Below are 16,828 nucleotides of genomic sequence, written 5' to 3'. Positions count from 1 at the left end.
TATTACAACCTTAATGATAGAGTAAAATGGAAGATCACCTGTAGTAATGCATTATTGTAATCACTAACACATCAAGTGAGGTATACAAATTAAAAATCTCACAGGAATGAAAGAATTAAAATGACTGGGTACATTGAGGTGCTTTTAACTAGTTAACCACTAATTGAAGTAGCTAACTGCTGGATGGGTAAGTTATCCTTGTTCAGCCTATTGGGTTACCATGACAACAGAATCCTTCATCTTCCATAATATGCATTGAAGTTTTAGTACTTAATTTAAGCATTTGATTCCCTCATGAGGTGACTGAAAAACATGCAGTATCTTGCTAACCAAATTTTAAAAATTGAACCCTCAAAAATTGAACATGAGAAGATTATGCCTAGAATTTAAGTGAAAAAGAAAAGGCAGATTATTAGAAATATGTCCATGTCAAAATTGAGAAATGTCGTGGCTTGATTTGGGCAACAGTGACAAATCGTACAAAATTGAAGGAAACCATTTTATCTTCTGTCTGCAGTTCTGTATTCTTTAATTTTTCTCCACTTTCCCTGCAGCTTCAGCTGTGTTAATGTAGCAAATTCCTGTGTTTTAGGACTTCTGCAGGTGCTCTCAGGCCAACAGTGAAAAAGGATGCCCATTTCTCAGAAGCCAGCAGACTAATAGGGAAGCATCATCTAAATTAGCATCTTGGGTAATAAATACTTAAATAGATGTGCTGTGCGATGACCCTGAAGGAGTGGCTAACTCTGCTTCAGTGGCTAATCCTGGCTCCCTGGGGATGGCTATGCTGATTGGGAATTGTGGAAGCCTCTTGAAGAGATCACCCCACATCCCAGGAGGAGGACGCTCGGTGACCCCTAGTAACATCCCTCTGCTTTCTCTTTTATTGGATGTGAACACAAACAACACAGTAATTACTTGTTGTAGTGGGCTGAAGAGTGGCTTAAAAAGTTATGTCCAAGCTTCAACTACTGGTACCTGAGGATGTAACCTTATTTGGAATTTGGGTCTTTGCTGATGTAATTAAGTTAATGATCTTCAGATGATATCATCCTCTATTTAAAATGGGCTATAAATCTAATGATGAGTGTCCTTCTAAGGGACAGAAAAAGAGACGACATAGAGTCACACAGAGGGGAGAAGGTCATGTGAAGATAGAAGCAGAGGTTAGAGTTAGGGAGGCCAAGCCATAGAATTCCAAGGGTTGCCAGCAGCTGCCAAAAGGTAGGAGAGAGTCATGGGACAGATTCTCCCTCAGAGCCTCCAGAGGGAACCGATCCTGCTCACACCTTGATTTGGGGCTTCTGGCCTCCAGAGCTGTGAAAAAATAAATTTACGTTGTTTGAAGCTGCTTGGTTTGTGGTAATTTGCAATGGGAGACCCAGGAAACTAGGACAATGGTCAGTTTTAAAAAAATGGATAAAGAAAATTGAAGTCACCTAAATGAAGGCTCTCCGTTTAGCCACAACTTATCACGGGCATGTGCCTCTGAAGGCAGTTTTAATAAAACAGCAAACATGTATTTTCTCAAGGCTGACATGCATCGAACATCCCAAGGGCCTCAAAAGGGAAGAGAAGTTTGATTGATGTCTTCATGCTGGCTGAAAATAGTGTAGCCGTGGGTGAAGCTGGTTGTCACAGTCCAGTGCCACACACCTGTGTAGAAGCGTTACGGTCTTTGGTGGCCAAAGTTAAATACAAATGTCTGATACAATACTGTAGCAACAGCTTCGGGAACTAAAAACCCCGTCTTAAACTCCCAACCCCACACCAAACATTCAAGAGACTGAAATATGTTCATGGAGCCTGCCAGAGATGACGGACGTATCTTCTCCCGGGAGTCTCTCCCCTCCAAATCTTTCCATGGCCGCAAACGCCTTAATCTGGGAGCAGACTCCGGTGGAGGGAGCCTTGCGTCCTGCCTGGCCTCTTCTGTGTGCCTGGGAACCCGGGGCTTAACCATTTCTTTTTTCATTGATAAAATGGGGAATACTATGACCCAGCGTGGGAAATGTGCTCACCAGTCGGAAGCACCTATATTTTTTCTTCAGCGGTTGCTTTGTTTTCTTCTGATACAACCTGTAAATTAGGAAACATCGTTTTGCCTCTTACTTTAATGGGTTTGAGTTTGAGCCAAATCATGATGAGCTTCTAGTAAGCAAACGTTCCGGGCCTTTGGCACTCCCCTTCGCGGACTATGTATTGTTTGCTACTTTTAGTACGGATAACCAATGTTCGTGGAGCGTTGCGGCATTGCAGGCACTGTGCTAAGCATTTAATGGACGTTTTTTGGCCGCTTACCTTACAGCAACCCTGTGATGGAGGTAGTGATGCTCTCAGCCTCTGCACTTTGCACATAAGGAAACTGAGGCTTCCAGTGTTTCCCTCATTAATTCACGGTTCCACCATTATTAAGGAATAGGAGTTAAGAGCTGCTGGCCTGCGCTTAGATTCGGGGCTGATGGCTTCAGAGCTCAAGTTCCCAGCCACACAAAACATTACTATGCCGTATGGCTGACTTTTTAAAAACAACTGTCTTTTTTGTTATTGTTCCTTTACCTTAATTTTTTTTTTCATTTATCAATTAGTTGTCCTGTTGTTTCAGTAATATATTTTAGCTGTTTCATGAATTGCGGTGAACAATGCGTAAGACTACATGCAGGTGATGTCGGGATTATTGAGCCGTTGTAGGTAGATGCCAACCCACTATCTGGCTCACTAAAGACGCAAAATCAGTACAGTTCTCTTGGCTTCCTATGCAGTGCCCCCACCCCCTACCCCAGTTGGTTTCTTCTACTTCTCAGGCAATTACATGAATGGATTGTAAATGATTTCCCAGAAACAGCAGCACTAATAATACATTGTATACAGGTCTTCGTTAAGTTTATAAAATGAATCAAATTGGTATTAAAATTATTTCTGTATTAGGTCTCTGACAAGTTAAACTTTGTTATCTAAGTGCCTTTCTGAAGACCTTGTCAATGAATTTGTTTTGTGTGTGTGGAGAGGTTCACCCTTTGACAATGTTAACATTTCCTTAAGCCTCAGTTTCCTTATCTGTCAAATGGGACTGATAATATTACTTCCCGGATTTGTTGTTATAATAAGCACATATACTAACTCCATACTTGGCACTTCTAAATGGAGTGATAGCATGAATAAATCTATCTTCTTTCTTCCTTCCTCTCCTTCTTCCCTGAGAGGGTCTATTTTTTTTAATTGTTTTTAATCTACGTAAGTTAATAGGCAGAAAGAGGAAGGCTTTCCTTCAGGACTGTTTTCTATTTTTTGAGACTAGGAATGGAAAAATGGAGTTTGGGAATAAAAGAAAGTAATTTGAAAGTATCAGAGATCTTGCCTCTTAACTTGTATTCAAATGTGCCATCCTTAGTTTGAGGTTTACATACTAATTACTTGGATCTAATAATTAGCTGTCATCTAATGAATTCTAAATTGGGAGTTGAAAAATGTGCACTGTGTTGATCCGAAGTATAATCTCTGCCCGTGTAGGCAGTTTCTTAGACCCGGGACTGGATTCTGAAACGTGCAAATTTTAAGAATAGTTTCCTAAGGGAAGACTTCAAGTCCATAAAGGGTAAACCCGAAGCAGGAGCAGTCTCGGTGTAGACGCCAGCTTTGTCAAAGAGCTGCATTCATTTGCTCTGGTGATTAGAGGCCTCCTTGAAGTTAACTTCTAGAGAATATTTAGTTGCTTGATTGGGTTTTAATTACTTGTTGGTCTCAACCTTAACATGACCTTGTCTGTGTCGTTCAATAGCATCTTGCAGTGAGGTCTTTAGGACATTTGTACAAACAGGTGGATTATATCACACGTAAATTTATAAACCTTCAGTCCAAGAGGAGAGTTAATGTTCTGTGTTACAGATCATATTCCTTCCCAAGCACAATGTGTATGCTGTTCATATTTCAGTAAGTACAGTCCTTGGAACACTTTCCTACCATTTGGATAATCGATTCAAATTCTAGCCTCTGTGATGAAATGCTAACAATTACAGATTTGGGTCCAGCACGCTGTTTGCATAGTCTGTGGAATGCTTCCTCTGAAAGCCAGCAGTAACTTCAAGGCAAAGGTTCCCATCAGTGGAGCTTTGTCACACAGAGAACGGAGAAAGATGTAAAGAACGATTCCACCTTGCTGCACGTGGTAGAAAAAGAGATTTCTTTACAAAAAGAAAAACGTTCTTCTTTCGCTTAGATTTGCTTTTTATGACCATTAAAGTAGTGTGCTTGTACACTGAAGATATTTTTTTAAATGTCAATATGCAGTCACATCACAGAGCTAGATACCTGGAATGTTACAGCATACAGACCAAGGAGTAGGAAGTTATATTTAAGGTTCACTACATAGTAAAACAGTTTATTTTTCTGTATATATTTGAATCATAGGATATTATACTACAAAGTAGTCATTGAATTCATTGATTGATTGGTTGATTCATTCATTCTTTTAGTATATTTTGAAAATCTATTATATGCCAGGCATTGTCATAGTTTTATTTTTTCTTTTTATTTATGATTTTTGTTGTTTTTGGGTTTTGTTTGTGTTTTTGTTTTGAGATAGAGTATTGCTCTGTTGCCCAGGCTGGAGTACAGTGGTGTGATTGTGGCTCACTGCAACCTCCACCTCCCAGGTTCAAGCAATTCTCCTGCCTCAGCCTCCCAAGTAGCTCGGATTACAAGCGCACACCACCACACCACACTAACTTTTGTATTTTTAGTAGGGATGGGGTTTCACCATTTTGACCAGGTTGATCTCAAACTCCTGACCTCAGGTGATCCACCCACCTCCGCCTCCCAAAGTGCTGCGATCATAGTTGTGAGCCACCACGTCCAGGCTATTTTTTCTTGTTAAGTATTAATTTTAATTAACAAATAATAATTGTATATATTTATGGGGTACAATATGATGTTTTAATCCATGTATACGTTGTGGTGTGGAATGATCAAATCAGGGTAATTACATACACATCACCTCAAATGTTTATCATTTATTTGTAGGAAATCATTCAAAATAATGTCTTTTAGCTATTTTGAAATATACATTAACTATAGTCACCTTGCTGTGCAATCAGACTTTTAATTTCCTCAAGAAAGGAAAGCTGCTTTAGGAAAAAAGTAATATTATGTCAGTGAGATGTCTGCAGGCCTGCAGCCTAGGGCTCAGTGAAGAAATTCACAGGGCACCAGTGTGCTGGAAGATACCTGGCCTATTCCAAATGAAAGAACATAGCTATTTGTGAGATGCAATTATTTTTCTTTTTGTGATATATAATTTTTGATTGGTTTATTTCTTTCTATTATGCCTTGTGAGAAAAAAAAGGGGATGAGAGATTAAGACAGAGATACTAAAGATAGAGGCAGGGAGAGAGAGAAGAGGAGAAAGACCTCTAGAGAATACGCACACTGCAAAGTACATCACTGACGGCTGATATATATGAGAAATAAGTCAATGAACCCAGTGTTCCTATAGTATGCACAGCATGATAGGACTCATAGCTAGTATGTAAACTCTTTACATGTTGTGTTTAAAAGTTATGTGTAGGCTAATAAATTATTAAACACTGAAATAGTTCCAGAAGGTAACAATTTTGAGTTTTAAATGTTAAAGAGTTTTTAAAATTGTATTCTGACCAACACCGATTAATAATATTCACAGAATTACTTGATTCTCTTTATTAACAGATCTTGAGTGTGTTAAAACATTTTAAATAATTTTATAATGCATTAAAAATTCAGAGACTTGAGGGTGGTTTGCTGATTTTTAGTGACAGCTTCTCTGCCCAATTCGGAAACACTCTATTGTACTCCCTACTCGACCCTATGGGTCACGTATTGCTATCATGCTCATTTTACCAAACAAAAGCCCAGAGAACATGCGTCATCTACTGGAAATCACACATCTAAAAAGTGGTGACCCTTGTCTTCAGACTGTGTACCACGTGGGCTTTCCACTGTGCCTTGTTGCCCACAACACTGATCCACCAAAAAGATTTCCTGTTTTGATAATGGACTGCAAATTTGAAAGAATTATTAAACAGTGCTATCTTCCAGCTGCATTAGGCAGTGGAGAGGCTGGAAAAAGCATCCCAGTGCTAACCCCTGTTTTACCAGTCTGTCTCACCTGAATCATATAATCTTCCGAGGCCTCTCTCTCCCTGTTTATAAAATAAGGGGTAATAAAACCTTCCATCTCTCAGAGATGAGTGTTTTAGGGGGACACATTAGATCACTTATGAGAGAAGCTTTATGCTTTTTGGAAGAGAAGTACATGGCAAAGTAACATTTTTCCCTATAATCGTCTAATACATCATAAAACCCAATGCTGGAAAGGTAATTAAGTATGTGGCGTTGACAGAGGAGTTGAAAGGAATGAAAAATGATGAAAATAAAAACAGTTGTTATCTTGGTGACTGAAATGGTATTACCTTAAAAGGATGTTTCTGAGTGAGTTTCACTAAGATAGTTCATTATGAAAAACAAGATGGGTATCTATAGTTCCATTAAGTGTGTTGTAAGCTAAAATCCAGATTAATCTAAAAGTAAAATTTGTAACATGAAAGATCAGTGGTTGGTTCTCATTAACCTGCTACATCAGGATCCTACAACAAATGAAATATTTGGAAAAGTCCAGGAGTGGACTGGTGAAATGATTCAAGAATTAGGAAGCAGAACCTGTTAGGGAAAGGTTGAAGGCACAAAATTAAAGTAGAAGATAAAGCTGAAGGATGAGAGAAATATGCGAGGCAGATGGTGACTGGAGGGCAGAATGAAAAGAAATTGGTTTAAATTATGACCAGAGGATTATAGGTAGTGCCCAAGGGAGACCGCGATGCTTCTGAGGGTTGTAAGCTACCGGAATGTACTATTGATTAAATTTGTGGAATCTCTTTCTTTTCTGGAGATATATTCAATAATAGGCCACCTTTCCATCTCAGCAAATTGCTGGAGGCTGTAGATAAAGGGTACATTCTATCATATATTGTGGTTACGCCCTAAGATAATTAAATTTGGGGACAGAGTACTTCAATATGTGAAGTCTATCACTAGAAGGGCTGCACGGTTTCAGGACCCGAATCAAATGCTATTGGGAATATTAAGTAAAGGCTCATGTTCCACTTTAAAGAAAACAAAATACCAGGATTATTTCTCATAGCTCCAGAATTCTGGCTACCTTAGCATTGGCATCAGAAAAATCTCCCTATAATCAGCACCTGTTATAACAAGATATTAGAAGATGTAGGATTAGCCCCACTGTAGCACCTTCTGAAACACCAATGAACCTCAAATGGTAAAGAGAGTTAGATGCCTCCTTTAAAAATTATCGAAAGTGTATAAAATTTAAGAATTATATAATCCCTGAATATTTAAAAATGATTAATATGCTTTAAACACATCAATAGGGTAAATTAATAATTTGGCTTAGGCTAGAATATTACATAAACACAGTTATTCAGGGTACATTACATGCTCAATGGCTGCTTGGACTGTTTAAGGCATGTAAAGTATCTTGGCTTATAATCTTGTCTTTGTGATTGTTAAATTAGCATTCAAAAAAATTGGAAAGTTTTTGTGGATGTTAAGGAAAAGAATAGATGAGGGTGAACAGTGACTCGTATCTTTCACTGAACTTCTTTTCATTTAACTCCAGTTTTCCTTTTCTAGTCAGCTCCAGAACATCCTTACTTAGATGCTTCAGCATATCCTGCACCCAGTGTCATACCCAGTGTCCCACTTTGCCTAGTGAGGCCACCAGGATTTTTTTGGCATTACCTATGTTTGAAATGTGCCTCTCCCAACACTAGCTGTGCCTGTCAAAAGTCCTACCCATTTTTAAGCTCCAACTCAGAAAATCTGTCTCCAGTCCCGTCCTCACCTCCGATGTGGTAAGATACTTTCCCACCGGAGCCACACCCGTGCCAGCTTGCTAGTGCCCTTTTGTTGGCACTTAGCAGAATCTGGCTGATGTTTTGGTTCTCTCTCTTATCTTGAATCCTCCTTCTGGTCAGAAGCATTTTGAAGATGTTGATGTCTAACTTACTCTTGTCTTCTCTGCAAAGCGTAGTTATCTTGCTTACGTTGAGTACTTACTAAATATCTGTTAAGTGGGCATCACCTCCTGCCTCCATTTTATCCATGTCACTAGAGTCCTGTTTCATGTCTTTAGACTGAATGTTTCTGGGCATGCCCACTTTTACCATTGTGGTCTGGCCTACTCTTGGCGATCTGTGGCTGAATGCCTGCTCCAGCCATCTCATCCGAGCCTATATGGCCTCCCTGGCAGTTTCACCTTTTCCTGCCACGTTTGGAAGCGCTCTTTAAGCAGCAGAGTTAAAATTCAGCAGCTCATGAAAGTTTTCCAAGCATTGGTTTCATTCCATTTGCCCAACTTTGCTTTGGGGTTCCTAGATTCCTACTTATTTCCACATACTTGGGTTTAGCCTCTGTGGCTAATTCTATCATGTCATTGCCTGAGCTGTTGGCTTCATTTTCCACTTCATTTCTACCCAGGAACTGACTCTTGGCTGTACTTCCCTGGCATTTGTTACAGCCCAAATACAAGTCTGGCCCTTCCTATCCAGCATACTCCAGAGCTTTGCTGTCCTCATTACAGGGAGAGGAATTATGGCTCCTGTGTAAGTAGTAAGTCACCTTCTTACACCAGTATACAGAGCCTTCCATGACTTGTTTTACCCTGTCTAGATAGCTTCTCTGCCATGTCCTGTCAGCTGCTCCCTCCTTGCAGTGAGGCTGTTCTTACTGACTCTTGAGGATGACAGACTCAGGCTCATCCCCCATGGGGTTTTTCTTACACTGAGATGGTCCCTCATTCAGAATATCTGCATCCTTACTCCCATTATTATTATTATTATTATTTTGGTAACAGTTCCTTTAGGTCCCACTTCAAGATGTACTATCTCTGTGATGTTTTTATGGGACAATTCAGATCACCGTATTTTTCCTCTTCTTATGCATACATAGCACCTATGAGTTTGGCCTTGACTCACTGTTATCGTCTGATTCTTCTAGGAATGGGTGTACCATCTTACAAGTTAGCTTTTATAAAGGTCTCCCAAGGGCAGGGGGGGATTATGCCATAAATTTATTTGTCATGACACCTTGCTCAGAAAATACACACATACATGCACTGGTATATTCCAGGCACGATATAAAATGCTGTACATAAATTATTTAACCCACACCGCTAGTGCTGCTGTTACAGAAAGGGTGTCCCAATCCAGACTCACAAGAGAAGGTTCTTGGATTTTGCACAAGAAAGGATTTAGGGCAAGTCCATAGAGTAAAGTGAAAGTGAAAGCCAAGTCTATTAAGAAAGTAAAGGAATAAGAGAATGGCTACACCATAGACAGAGCAGCCCCGAGGGCTGTTGGTTACCCATTTTTATGGTTATTTCTTGATGATATGCCAAACAAGGGGTGAATTACCGATGCCTCCCTTTTTTAGTCCATAAAGGGTAACTTCCTTACATTATCATGGCATCTGTTTACTGTCCTGGCACTGGTGGGCGTGTAACAGTGAGGACAACCAGAAGTCACTCGCTTGGCCAGCTTGGTCTTGGTGGGTTTTGGCCGGCTCCTTTACTGCAACCGATCTTATCAGCAAGGTTTATGACCTGTATCTTGTGCTGGCCTCGTGTGTCATCCTGTGACTTAGAATGCCTTCACCATCTGGGAATGCAGCCCAGTAGATCTCAACCTCATTTCACCCAGCCCCTATTCAAGCTGGAGTTGCTTCAGTTCAAATGCCTCTGACGTCGCTAAATAAAATATAGTACGCAAATAAAACATCCTGTAGTATCCTAAAATATTAACCTAAAAGTTATTTTTTGTGTATCTGAAACTCAAATTTAACTGAACCTCCTATATTTTAATTTATAATTTTAGCAGTCCTTCACATAACATTTCTGAGAGGTAGCTATTTCTTCTATCCAGCATTTTATAGATAAGGAAACTGAGGCTCAGAGGCATTGAAGAATTTTTCTAGAGTTGGACTTGAGTTAAAATCTGCTGGTCTGCAGAAGCGTGTGCTCTCTGACCACTATTCCTGGCTTGGTGTACGTGAAGTGTGGTGCTGCATACCATGACCTGGCATTCTTTCAGACAGCCTAGATTTTGTCTGTTGAAAGGAGTGAATTACATAGCCTCTGGATCATCTTCAGATCTGCTGATGCTAAGATAACGGTCCTGTCCAATAGTTGGGAAATGCAATACTCTGAATATTATCTTAATATAGGGATGAACCTCTTCTAAGCGTAAAAGCAAAATCTGGGCCCAAAACTTAGTCACTGTAAGTACTACAGGAAGCAGTGAAGGAAAAATACATTGTACGTGATAAGGTACCTTTTAAATACTCTTTTAACAGTTTTGTGTTTTGCTTAATATGCTCCCCTGTAAATATTGGTTTCCTTTATTAGGCTATTATAGTGAAATTACATTAGCACTTTGCAGAGTATTTTTTTCAAAAAAAACTACTCAATTCTTAGAATTACATTAAATTAAATTTAATTCAGCCTCCCTTGTTTAAAAGAAAATATCTTTGCATTTAGTGGATCTAATTAACATTACACAGGTCTTTCCCATTAAGGGAGGGGACTTGGAATATTCTCTTTGAAAAGAGAAATTCATTTACCTATTAATGAAGAAGAAAAGAGGAAAAATCTAGGGAGCTTTACAAGATAGCTTTCTCTTTTTTTTTTTTTTTTGTCTTTCCCTCCTTCCTGTTGAGTGAAGGCAGGGATTTGGTGGAAAGTTCTGCATCATCTTGGTCTGTGGAAACCAGACCTAATGGGGAAAAATGAATCTGTAGCCTCTTAAAGTGAGATACCTATATATAGCTCAGATATAACCAACCTAAGATAACATTCCTGACGTAATCTGTCTCCAGGAACCTTAGCGAAACCACAAAGTCGAAATGATGTGGTTTTTTTGGGTTCCTTGCCTCCCGTTCTAAGCCTTGCTTCCTACTCTGTTACTCTCTTTGCCAGTAGTTCTCTGATGAACTTTTATCAGGAAAGTTTCTCCCTTTACCCAGCCCTGCCTCTAAAGCTCCAAACCTCAGGACACACCCCCACTGTCACTGTAGTTGATGTTGGTGGAGCTGACTTTCTATTTATTTAAAATTTGATTTCCTCCCAGACAACAGATGCAACTTTCTTTCATTATAATGGGGAAGGATTTTAGGGATGAGGGTACATGAGTCTACTTGCCTGCAGACTATGGTTTCACATAGTGTATTAAAACCAGAGAGGGAGCAGCTGAAGTATTTGAATTGGGGCATCCAGGTAGACATTGTAAATTTCTTTTAGTATGAAACAAAGAGAAGTACAAATTCTTGTGGCCATGCAAAGGTTGTCCTTAATTTGAATTTTTTCTGCGTGACCTCAGGCAAGTTTCATAAACTCAATTCTTCTTTTCTTTGTCTAAAAGATTATGTTCAGTATCACTAAATTTCTGTGTTTTTGAGAAGATTAAGGGAAGTAACATGTCTCGGCTTTTTATGAATCTCCATAGATGACAACTATTACTGTTGTACCTGTTACAGATGCTTCAGATCAGATGCCCCATTCATCCCATCCGCTGTTTATGCATAGCTTCAACTTCCCAGGGCACAGTGACGTTGCTTTGGCAATAATATTGGTGACCGTAATGGTGCTTCTTGAATTCTGCAAAGATCTGTTCTTATATTTTAGTCACTTGAAAAAAATGATTTAACTGTAATTCATAGAATTTATTGAAGTCGTTTTCATGGTACAGAAAGCTTTTTTTTTTTTTTTTTTTTTTTTTTTTTCTAATTTGAGTTGGTATTTTAGCTAAGTCTGCTCCTGAGAGGTTAAAGAAACATATTTGGCAGCTCTTTTCCCACCTTCTCATCTTATTGCCCAAACGTCCCTTAACTCACTCGTACAGCCGAAGGTGAGAGCATATGTTGCATTGGCGTTTCACTTTGTGGCCATGTTAGTACCATCTATTTTAGAAACAATTATGTCCAGGAATATGAAATGGAGATTGCAACGGAGGTCTTCAACAGGCCACCGATGAGATGATGGTGATGGTAGAAAAGGAGTGGGGAATGGGAATGCATATATTTCAGTTCTTTGATAGTCTGTGATCTTCGCTGTGATCTGTATGCTAACTATTTATAAATTAAAATATTTCTTTAGGGGCAGTTCATTTTCTAAACATGCTGAAGAACATTTTCAGAGATTGGAAAAGAAAAAAAAAGACTGATTGGTAGACAATTAAGTCATTATCTCAGCTGGAGGGCAGTATTTTGCCTTGAGCTCTGTTTTGAATAGCCTGTGGAATTTACTTAGATTATTTGAGCTAGAGATTTGTAATTTAAAATGATATCCCTTTGTATTTGTGTAGAAGCTTTCATTTTAGAAATGCTAACTGCTAAAAAAAAAAAAAAAAACCTAATATCTTGTGGGAAGAGAAAACACAGAAATGATTAAAGCAGTTATGGACAATAAAGTTACTGGGAAATTAATTAGTATTTGCAAATTCTTGATAACCAAGATGTCCCAGATCCTGTTGTATAATGTGGACGTTGTATAGACATGAGGGGTCGGGGGACTAGAAGGAGTTAGGGCTGAATGTGATAGTAAGTTTCATTTTCAATGCTTCAAATATTGGTGACTATAAATTTAATTTTATACTTTCTGTAGTTTGTACCATCAGCCTTCTTGCCAGGACGTCTTAGGTAAAAAGGTGAAATGTACAAAGCCACACAACAGATTTCCCATAGTGTGTGTTTGCCTGGATTCATAGCTATGAAAATCTTCCCAAAATGCCAAAAAGTTTTTCTAAGCTCACTAGTGTCTGAAAATAGTTGCCTCATCAAAGACATCTCTTATAGAACTAGCTTAAAAAGAGAAAGTCTAAACTTCCATAGATAAGTTATGAAAGTTAACATTATTGGTATATTCTCAAAGTATACATTCAGCCATAGAAATAAATATATAACAGATACAAGGGTATGTGCATGTCTGTGTGTATTCACATAAAAGACATCCCATAGCTCTGCCCAGTGAGAAGTCCTAGGAGGAGGGGTGCCTCAGTAGGAATGAGTGTACCTATAGCACAGCCTGCAGTCTTAAAAAACACTAAATCTGTGAAAGTCAAAGTGGACTAAAGACTGTTCTGACTGAAGGAACACTAAAGCCTTGTGACCACTCCATGCCACAGAGGATCCCAGGTTGGGTTCTTCTGTAAAGGTCCACTGGTCAAATTGTGAAAGGTGAAGGATTTCTGAGAGTGCTTTGTACTCTTCTTGCCATTCTTTTCTAAGTTTGAAAATATGTTCAAAGAAAAACTAGAAGAAACAAGTAGTAATCATGGCCAGGATAATAGTTACCATGATACCCTCTAGTTCTTTTTGTCAATAAATTTAAACTTTTGGAATTCAGCCAAATCCCCAGAACCAAGGATTACTAAACTGTACTAATCATGGATTAAAGTGAGTCTCTGTTAATTGCAAATAATGAGTCTGAAAAGTGGCTTTTTTTTTTTACTCTTTTTTGAGGGGAACATACTTTCATGCACTGAAATATCATGCTTTTAAGAAATGGGCTGTATTTCAGCAGCCTATTTCTCTGAATTACTTTTTTAAATTAATGTTTCTGAATGATACTAACTGGAAAGGTTTTTAGAACATAGAATAAGGGAAAGGCGCTTTTCTTACCTTGTAGTAATTTCAAATGTGAGAAGCATGGCAGAAATGAAATGTTCATAGCCACATAACAGATTTCTTATTAGTGTATGTTTACTGAGATAGTAGCTATAGGAATCTTATAGCTGAATTTTCTTGTCACCAACTTTCTTTTAGAAAAGGCCAAATACCATTACATTTCCTAAGGATTTTTAATTTCACATTAAATTTTGTATACTTTTACAGTCCTCTTAAATTCAGATGAATTCAGTAAGTTCTACTTAGTATTCTCACACAGAAGCCTTGATCTGTAGAAAGAGGGGTATTTAATAATATTAAACTGGTTATTGGTAAAATTATATTACAGCAGATCCCATGCATTACTTATTCTGTTGCCTAAAATATTCACGGTTGGACTGTTTTACATTTTTTACTATTATTTAAAAGGTGCTATGATCAATATCCTTGTAAACAAAACTGCTTTTACTTTCCCCTTAGAATAAATTTCTAGAAGTAGACTTGCAGGTCAAAGCAGTGTATGTTTTTGAGGCTTTTGATAAATGTCACCAAATGATTTGTGGTTGCACAGATTAAAATGTCCATCCACCTTAACTTTTTCCCTGGGGAGGCTTCAGAGTGTGTGGAATTGTAAGATCTGGCCTCTGAGTAGTGTGCTAAAGGGCTAATATGGAACATGTTCCTCCTCCTTTTAAGAAACACTTGGTTCTTCTTGCCAAGTTTTTGCTTTTTTGAGGGACAGGACAAAAATTGGAGGCAAAATCTCACCTTTTTCCCATTTTAAGCCTTTTCCTGACCTTATCTAAAGCCAGACTTCAGCAAAGAACAAATTTGTTCATTGTTCATTAACAGTGGAATAGAAACAAGGTTGGCCAGCGGTAATAATAACCCTCCGCTTACTCAAAGTCTGTTGTCAATTTCCTCACCACTCCTCGGAGTGGTCTAAAGACTTTAAGGTCCTTAGGTGGTTTGCCTCCCACCTTCTTCATCCTCAGGAGATTGACCTTATAGGTCTACAGATAACCAAGTTCTGACCTTTTCCAATCAGTTTGTGCTGGAGACTTGGAGAGCATGCACATTTTCAAAAGTGGTGTCTCTTTTCCACCATTTACCTTGGATAGTTTTTAGAGCAAGTTCCTAGTGATAGCTTTTATTGCTCTTCCTTTTTGATGTCATTTTGGCATCCCAATTTTTTGTTTGTTTTTTTTGCAATAAGATGCTGTTCCAGAACAGAGGTGAATTTTTTTTTTTTTTGTAACTCATGAGTGTGTTACAAACACTAAATCCAGTTACACATGTAACAGAATGTACTATTGTTACTGGCAGTGACCTCATTGATTAATTACGGGCTGACCCTCTTGGAAACTTTCTAGTGATTTTACTTCTTGAGTGATTAGTTCCAACATTGTTTATGCAGTTGAAGTAAAGGAGGCTTACAATAATAGTCCTACTTTGGAACACTCTCTGCGCTACGACATTAATTAACAAAACACTCCACAGAGGAAAATGGGTATTCATTCTGTCCTAGATGAAAAGAGTTAAGAGAGTTGGTGCAGACCATTCATCAGATGGGATGAGAACAAAATCAACCATTCTTCTGTTAGACATCAGCCAGATGGGTCTGGGTGGAGAGAAGGTAGCCAAAGATCCGCAAAAAAAGCAAATCATATGTGACACATTTCCCATAAAATATGCCTATCTACAGCCTTCCTACATTCCAAATCTCGATGGAAAGGTGAATTGCAGCCCAGCCTCCCTCCAACAGTTTGGGGGAAGATTTCTTTGAGGGAATTAATGAGGAATTGTATTAATTAGGATAAAAATTAACCTGTTGTAACAAAGACACTCCCAAAATGTAGTGGCATAACGAAGACAGTTTATTTCTCATTAATGTGACAGGTCTGAGGTGAGAGTACAAGTTGATTGGGTAGCACCATTTTGTATGATTTATCGAAGACGATGATTTCTTGATGGTGAGGCCCCTACCTCATTTGGTATTATCTTTATGTCCATAGTTGATGCTGATTCATAGGCATGTCCATGTTCCAGCTAATAAAAAAAGGAAAGAAACAAACTCCAGGGCACATGGCTTGACTTTTACATTGGAAGTGACCTGGGAGTCACATTCCTTTGGCCTGAAGTAGCCATACCCATTTGTAAAAGAGGCTGGAAAATGCATGGTTTCCAGTGAGATGACCATCATTTCCCATTGTCATGAAAGAGGAAAGCAGATATGGGCCAGCAAATGGCAGTCATCACCACGGATTCCTGGGCTATGGCACTTCTTTGCAAGTGAAAGCTAGGGCACAACATGACTAGCATTTAAAGGCATTCCATATATATTTGTTGAATGAGTTGCTTCAAGTTTGAAGAAATAGAGCAAATTTCAGTTTACAAATATCGAGTCCTGTCCCTGTGTAAACACACAATAAGCACGAGTTGTTCCCCGTAATTTAATCATGCTGCTTACTTAAGCCTGAATTTGTTCACTTGCTCAGCTAAGTGGATGTAGCGTATTTGCTTTACTCAACTAAGCTTTTTTCTTGATTGAGTTTTGATGCTGTTTCTCTCTCACTCTCTCTCTACCGCCACCCCCACATAAATAGCATTCTTTCCCTTCAGATTTCAATAACAGAGATATGACCCATACAACTGAAGCCTAATTGAAGCTGTTCATATTGTGAGGCTGCTGTCTACTTCTATAACAAGCCCCGTTTTTCATAAAGGGATGCTTAAATACAGGAAATCAATCTTGGACCACTAGCGAGTACACAGAATGCTGTGCTGCCACGTCACACCAATGTAAATAGATGTCCAGGTGCTCATCTTCAGCCAAAATGACCTAAATTAAATTTCAGTAGATTTTTAAGTTGGAAAAAAAATTCTATTCTTACAGAACTTTACCGTTGTCCTCACTGTATTCTTTTGATGTCGTTTAATGTCATTCCAAGAAGTATTCTCCACGAAGCTGCTAGGATTCAAGTTCTGTGTATGATTCAAGTACTCAGCAGGTGAAGGCTGACACAGATAATTTCTCTAGTCCAGGAAAGTTACTCATGAGTGGTATAATCAAGGTAAAAGCAGTGTACTGTAAAAAAAATAGGGGAGGTACAGATTAATT

At 38.7% G+C, this 16,828-nt stretch overlaps 1 protein-coding gene across 4 annotated transcripts in view; it reads left to right on the top strand.

The window, feature by feature from the left end:
* Positions 1–16,828, top strand: part of FAT3 (FAT atypical cadherin 3) — a 669,312-nt gene that overhangs the window by 339,845 nt on the left and 312,639 nt on the right. The window lies entirely within an intron of this gene.

Source organism: Saimiri boliviensis, chromosome 6 (genome assembly GCF_048565385.1).
Source record: "Saimiri boliviensis isolate mSaiBol1 chromosome 6, mSaiBol1.pri, whole genome shotgun sequence".
Lineage (NCBI taxonomy): Eukaryota > Metazoa > Chordata > Mammalia > Primates > Cebidae > Saimiri > Saimiri boliviensis.
Note: the sequence above shows the minus strand (reverse complement) of the source record. Positions and strands in the feature narration are given on the sequence as shown.